Here is a 5,459-nt window from a genome sequence, read left to right as displayed (position 1 = left end):
GTGGCAGAGCAGAAAGATGGAAGTCTGAGTTGCTGAGGACTTTAAGGAGCTTCCCAATCATTGCTGGACTTCTTTATATGAGAAAAAAGTAAAAGTCTATCTTGTTTAAGCCACTTGTGTGTGTTTTCTCTTTGTGGTAGATCAATGACGAAAATACGTAGATCATACATTTCTTCCTATACAGACACTCTTTGCGGAGTGACTTTGTAGTTCCCCCATCAGAGACGGAGCTGGTTTCCTCACCATCTGAATCTGGCCTGGCCTTGTGACTTGCTCTGGCCAACAGAACATGGCAGAAGTGACTGTGAAACGGGTCCAGACCTCGGTCCCAGGAAGTTTCGCATGCTCCCGCTCACTTTCTTGGAACCCTGCGCAGCTGGTCTGCTGGACGACGAGAGACGCACGGCTCAGTCCCCATCATCGTCCTAGCTGACCACCAGCCGACCTCAGACACGTGAGAGGTGTCATCCTAGACCGGCCAGCCCCCCACTGACCCATCTCTGATGCATGAACCACCCAGCCAAGATCAGCCTCCAGCCTGCCGAGAACCTTCCAGCTAAGCCAGGCTTAAATTGCTGACCTGCATGATGTCGAGCTGAGTAAATGGCTGCTGTTTGAAGCCTCTAAGTTTCGGGGTGGTTTGTTACACATCATTAGCTAAACGATGCACTCGTATCCACCAAACGGAGCCATCACAGAGACTTTGAAATATTAAAAAGGCAGCCATATTTGCCACCTTATTCTTACCACCAGGCCTCCAGGTTACATTTTCCCTTTGCATCTATTTTCCTCCTTTTCCGCTTCCAGTCTATTCGTTGCATCCCAGAATCTTAGTGTTGGGATGGGCCTTCTCCTTGAGTTTGATTTTCTGCTCACCCACCGGAGGGCAAGTTACTCGCACACACTGTCGTGTCACGTTGTATGTCTCCGACACCTAGGGGCTTCCCTACAGGTCCCGGCACATTGAGGAGGTGTTGGAAATAGGTCCGCTTGCCTGAGAACCTGGCATCTAAGTTCTAGAAGGCCCCCCCATCCAGTCAAGGTCTGGCAAAATCGAAGACCCACAGGGACTGGCAGGATGGACACAGAAGCCTGGGGTGGGCCCTAGGGAGGGGTGGGGACTTCAGGGAGATGTGCGAGCCCCTCTACGGTGGACAGCTGCTACTCACCTGCAGATTGGGGCCTGGTTGTTAGATTTCCAACAACCGCCTGATTTTTAAATGTTGGCAACTAATTTGATTAAAAAAATTTTTTTTTTATTTTTGAGAGAGTGAGTGAGCACGAGAGAGGGACAGAGGGAGAGAGAGAGAGAGAGAGAGAGAGAGAGAGAGACTCCCAAGCAGGCTTCACACTCAGAGCTGAGCCCAATGTGGGGCTTGATCCCACAACCCTGGGATCGTGACCTGAGCTGAAATCAAGAGCTGGATGCTCAAAGGACTGAGCCCCCCAGGCGCCCCAAGATATTTAAAACTTCACTTGTGGACCGGTATTGTAGGGACCAAGCACAACATACCTGAGGGCCAAATTCTGCCTTTAGGTCCCCAGTGGGTGACCTCGGATCTGGTGTCACCCCCACCACCGACACAGGTGTCCCAGGCTTTGTTGCTCGGTGGTCCTGGTTGCTGGCATCCGCCCTCCCAGATGACAGGTCCTGGGCTGAACGGACACCCGCGCCTTTCGAGGGCCCACCGTGGGCCTCGAACTTCTCTGAGCCTCCTCTTGGCTAGAAAATTCTTTCTGAAGAGGTGTCCCTGGCAGTCTGCAGCCTTCATCTCCTTTGCGACTTCCCTCTTGGAACGAACCTTGGGCTCCAGAGTGCGTCTTACCTCTCCCTTCCATTCCCCAAATCGCCCCACCTCAAGTACCCAAAGCTGTAGAGTCTGACAGACCCAGGTTCAGAGTCCAGCTCTGTGTCCTCTTGGGATGTTGCTTAACCATGTCTGAGACAGTCGGGACAGTGAGCCGACACAGGCCGTGTGCCAGCGCAGGGTCCAGCTCGAAGTAGGGGTCCCTTGGGGGTTTGCTAGACAGGCAGCAACTGTCTGGGGAGGCTGAAGAGTGGGGTGTAGGGGGCGTTCTCAGGTATCGATCTCTGTCCTCGGGCATCAGGGTACCAGAACCCTCTCCCCGTCCCCAGCCCGCAGACATTTCCTTCTTCTCAGGGTCATTCTTGCCACGTGTGGATGCACGTGTGGATGTGTATATGCTCGTGCATGTATATGTGTGTGTGTGTGTGTGTGTGTGTGTACGCACATCTGGTGACAGCACGGCCCTGGCCACTTTTAGGTCTTATTACTTTAAAGAGCTGTGGATGACTGTGGCTGAATTGCAAATCCAGAAAATTCTTTCAGGGTGGCCTGTGCTGTCCCATCTTGGGCTTCTCTCTCTCCTGAGACTCCTCTATTCTGAGCCAGGCAGGAGTCACCAAAGGACCTGATCCCTTGGCCTCTTTTCTTAGTCTGGTGGGGAACCCAGGGCACCTGGGTTTCAGTGCTGGGTCTGCCCCTTTCTGTTTGAGACCTGAACAACTCTGTCCACCTCCCCGAACCTGCCTTTTCTCAGCTCTACCAAAAGGGTGGTGAACCATGAAATAAATAATGGCCCTCTCGCAGGGTTGTTAGGATACGGAGGAAGGGTGTGCGTAAATCACTTAGCACAGCACCTGGCCCGCCGTGAGACCGCTGCTGGGGTCCCCTCCCATCCTGCATCTCAGCGGGGCCTTGGGAAGGCCCGTGGCAGGCTTGGGGGAGGGGAAGGATGTTTCTGGGAGCCTTCAAATCATTCTCCAGAGGCGGCTGCCCGTGCATAAGGTTGCAGCTGACGCAGAGCCACGAGCAGGGGGGGCTCTGAGCGAGCTCTGGAGGTGCCGGCACCCACCCACTCTCTCACGCACACACTCGGGGCACTTGGGGAGTGCTGATGGAGGGCGGGGCTGTGTGCACACGCTTGGATGCGTGCACGTGTGTGCTCAAGAGTGTAGACTAAACTCGCAGAAGTTTGCTGTGCCGGTCGGTGCCCACGCCAACACCCAAACCAGTCTCATCGGAGGCAGGGCAGACCACACTTTCCCTGGTCTTCCTTGTAGCCATCTCTGAGAGGCCTTGCCACCCATGGGGGCACCGAGGAGGACAGGGGCTCACAACCCAGCTATGGATCGTCCCATCCAGCTGCCACTTTTTCTTTCTCAGGGAGTCAGTGACGGATGGCGGACAGTTGCCATGGCGGGGGTGGGGGGGCAGAAAGGGCAGGGGAGTGTTCTGGAGCTCTGAAGGCTGCTTTCAGCTCTGACACCGGCCTTGTGGTGGCCTTAGCCTCAGTTTTCCCAATTGTCAAGTGGGGTTGATGGCCCAGGCTGCTGACCTCTCAGGGCTGTTGTCGGGAGTGGGTTGTGCACAGGGAGCCCTCTGTAAAGGATACTTCTTAGGATATGGAGATGGAAAGAATTCTCTTCTGCCTTCCCCTGCCCTGGCTGAGCCAGGGGTGATGTAGGGAAGTCGGGGAGGAAAGACCTCCTCCTCTCCTGGTCCCGAGGCTGGCAGGGTGCAGCTGTTGGTGAAGGCCCTGGTCACACAGAGGGTTGGGGCTGACCCCTTGCTGGCTGGGAGCGATCCCAGTGCTCTGCTCGGGAACTATTCACAGAAGCTTAGGTGACCCTAAGGGAGGGCCAAGGGGCTATGGGAGGGCCACAGCCAGCCTCTGCTGCCCCATGTCAAGAGGGGCATTGGAGTCTTGGAGCCGTTAGGAGGCTCCCATAGCCTCGTGAGGATTAGGGTGCAGGGGGTGGCAGCGTGTGGGATGACAGTCCTTGCTCTAAACCCTGCTGACCCCGGGGGTGCCATTTTCAGGCACAGAGCCTGGGCAGCCCTTGAATTGATTTATTCCGTATACTTGCCTTGGCCCACAGAGGGATCTGAGGAAGGTCACCTGGGCAAAGACTCACAAATGCTAGGCAATTCAATATGTCCTCCCGGCAGGCTCTCTCCGTGGTTCCCAGCCTGTGAGGGACACAATAGTTACTAACCCGCACGGCAGCTGAGTCATCATCCACAAGTTCATTTATGCCTCCAGGGTGGTTCTGATCACTGCCTGGCGAGGTGGTCTTACTCTCCGGAGCCCCCGAGGGGCTCTCTGGGGCAGTGGCCCCCAGGACACTCCTGTGGGTTGCTCTAGGGCCCCTCCTCTCCTCAGTCCCAGTGCCCTGCTCAGAGCCTGGCGTAGGCTGGAACTTGGTGAGGGGCGGGGACGTCATGTTAAATGGATGGGGGACATGAGGGGAGACAAGCGGCTGCAGAGAGGCCCCATCTGCCTCCCCGACGCTGGCCGCCTGGCTTGAGAGCTGCTCGCAACTGACTCAAGCTCAAATGTGCGGGACTTACTCTTTCCTTCGGTCCAGTGGGATTGGATGGAGTATGCAGGGCAAAACTTCACTGGACAGGAGGAGCCTGGGACGGGGGAGCAGCAGACACCCTGAGTGCTGGTTATAAAACGTTTAGGGTGGTGAGACATCCCTCAAAACAGCAGGTGAGGTTTCCCGAGCAGGAGAACTCCAGAGGTGAGATCAAGGCCTAGGCTGAGTGACCTTGGGCAAACCATGTAACCTGTCGGAGCCTCAGTTTCCCATCTGTTAAATGGGCACTCTAGCAGTGCCTCACCCTTAGCTGGCTGTGAAGATTAACTGAAATAACATGGAAAAGCAGCCCGAACAGGGCCCAGTGTATAGCAAGTGAATATTAGCTATTTCTATCATTCATTCATTCATTCATTCACTGCCACAAGTATTTATCAAGCACAGATTCCGTGCTGGACTCTGGGATGTAGCTCGAAACAAGGTCTTCAGTGCCATGGGGCTAAAAGACCCTTCTAGCACAAAGTACCTATGGCATTAGCTGCTCTGCGGGTGATGGAAGTCCGGGGCATAAATCTGATTTTTAAAGTGCCACGTGATAATGATGAAAATCACAAAACCCGGGGTCCCACAGGGAAGTGGGCTTCCTTCCTCCCCAGTGCCTCGCAGCAGCTGGCTGAGGGACAGATTCCGCGTGGGAAGCAGGAGTCAGGAGCCCCATCTGTGGGGGCCACAGGTCCCCTGAACGCAGAGTAAACCAATAAGACGAGGGATGGGGGGGGGATGCATGCTGGCAGGGCCACTTTGGTTTTGAGGATAGAGATGCTGCCATTTGCTGGAAGAAAAGGGGGTAATTGTACACATGGACGGCCTGGACCGGAAGCCTCCAGAACCAAGACTGCTGAGGGTGTTGTGTTCACTTCCACTCCTCTCCCCTGTACTCTCCCTCCTGGGCCAGGGACACTCCCCGTCTCTGTTTCCTTTTTTTCTGTGTGGTTCCTGTCCCCTGCCTCTGCCTACAGGAGTCTTAGTAGCACCTTGTGACTTTCTCTACTTTCTCTGGCTTTCCCCGTGAACTGGCCCAACCCTCGGTTCAGATTGGCCCAACCTTTGT

This window comes from Prionailurus bengalensis, chromosome C1 (genome assembly GCF_016509475.1).
Source record: "Prionailurus bengalensis isolate Pbe53 chromosome C1, Fcat_Pben_1.1_paternal_pri, whole genome shotgun sequence".
Lineage (NCBI taxonomy): Eukaryota > Metazoa > Chordata > Mammalia > Carnivora > Felidae > Prionailurus > Prionailurus bengalensis.
The sequence above is the reverse complement of the archived record's forward strand: the minus strand, read 5'-3'. Positions refer to the sequence as shown.